Source organism: Mandrillus leucophaeus, unplaced genomic scaffold, assembly GCF_000951045.1.
Source record: "Mandrillus leucophaeus isolate KB7577 unplaced genomic scaffold, Mleu.le_1.0 Scaffold514, whole genome shotgun sequence".
Classification (NCBI taxonomy): Eukaryota; Metazoa; Chordata; class Mammalia; order Primates; family Cercopithecidae; genus Mandrillus; species Mandrillus leucophaeus.
Genome location: NW_012105520.1, coordinates 1129190 through 1131324, shown reverse-complemented (window position 1 = coordinate 1131324; position 2135 = coordinate 1129190).

Sequence of the window (2135 nt, the reverse complement as noted above, 5' to 3'; positions counted from 1 at the left end):
TAGGTCTCAGTGGAGAAATGTAAGCTGTGAGTTTAGCATCCTGTTTACTGTGTTTTGGCCAGGGTTTTGCAGGCTTTTGTGGAGAAAATTATATTGCTTTCCTTATCCTGTTTGTAACATATTTGTATATCAATATGCTTCCTGATTTTTACTATGGTAAAATTCTATCTTACATATGGAGAAATAAGTCTATTAGAGTGAATTAAAAGAAATCTTTACTGTGAGGGGGCAGCCTTGTCTAATGGGCCGTATGTTTAAGCCTAACGTTAATACATCACACTAGAGCCCAGCGTAGTAGCGTGTGCCTGTAATTCCAGCCACTTGGGAGGCTGAGTCAGGAGGATTGCTTGAACCTAGGAGATTCAGACCAGCCTGGGCTACATAATGAGACCCCATCTCAGTCAATCAACCCATCAATCATTTACACTAAAAAGAACAAGATCTTTCTGGCTCTTTTAGAATGTTTTTTCCCAGACATTCTAACAAATGTCTGGATGACATTTCACTGTCTAAAACAATGAAAAGGGTTTACGACAGAGTTACAGCAGTTATCAGAGAAAAATCCTGGACAAATTGCAAGTCTATACCAGTTGTAAATTGTTATGACTGCAGTTAAAATCCAATGTTATTTTTGTACAGTCTTTTTGGGTGTATCTGTGTTTAATAATAACTTGTTTGCAAATTTAGAGGACTGTAGCTATGATTTCTTCTTAGAGACCTTGACCCTGGGGGCTTACAGTTTAATGGAAGAGAGAACTAGAAACCAAGAATTCAACGCAGAGAATGAGGTTCTGCACTACAAGGTGTATACAAGGTGCAGAGAAGCGCTGAGGCATCATGTTCTGACCTCATCTTCTACTGCTCTAGACTTCCCAAGTGCCATTTCCTGAACCTACCTGTTTTTTTCCACCATCTGGACCTCTCTCTGTAGGCACCATTCTCTCTCTTTGCAAACCTTTCCCACACCTTATGTGTCTGGTGAAGTTCTGTTTCTTCAAATGCTTCTTAAAGGCTGCCTGTAGCTCATCCAAATAATTGTTTTGTCTACATCTCTGTTCTTTCTTTATAAATAATTACAGTCAATTCTTATTATTTGCAGTAGTGATATTCTATAAAGTTACCTGGAACACTGAATTAGTCAAATACTGAGCCCTTGTTTCCAGGGTAAATATGTACATACATAAATATCTCACATAGGTTATAATCTTAATTCCTAAAAACAACTCATCCTGGTAGATTGAATTTTTTCTTTCCAAAAGAATAAGGGAAGTACAGAAGTGTTAAGTGATTTGCCTGAGGCTGCTCCACTAACAGGTACCAGAGACAAGATTCAGACCCCGTCCAGTTGGCCCCAGAGCCACAGCTTCTTGCACCACACTGCACTGCCCTCTACTGTCTCTGTCCTCGGGTCATCTTTGTATGAGAGCTGAAACAAGAAGACCGAGGGTCACCTTATTTGACCTTAGCTTGGGACATGTGCAAGGAGTGACAGAGTTTTCACTACTACGTGTATATCCATGAATCACCTTGAAAGCTCCACAGGTATTAATTTGGGGATTACAAAGACATTTTAGCAAGTAAGCAAATTTGCAAATGTGGGATCCACACATAGTGAGGGTCAACTGTATTTGTAAGCGACTGCTAGGGTCTGTTTCATGGTAATCCCTTCCCGCAAGAGTGTGGAATGTTTCTTTAGCTTCTTTGATAGTTTATTTATTTATTAAGTATTTACTATATACCAGACTCTGCTTTACTTTGTGGTGAACAAGCTAGAGATTAAGTCCTGCCCTGTGTATTTTATATTAGAGTAAGAAAGACAGATAGCTAAGTCTGGAGCTCAGGGGTGAGGCTCAGGTTGGAATTACAGATTCACTTGACCGAGGTGAAACCTGGTGTGCCCCCTCCTACTTCACATCCACAGACATACTTCCAGAAAATTTCTGTTCTGTTGTTGTGTATAAAGTCATCCTTTTGAGCCTCTCTCCATTGATGCATGTCAACCTCTACTTGTCTTTTGTTGATTTTGAGGCCACTTACCTATGTAACTGACAGGATATTGAAGAAGAATCATACCAACCTGGTTCTGCTACCTAACAGCTGAGTTACATTGGTCAAGCTCTTGGACTTCTGAGCCT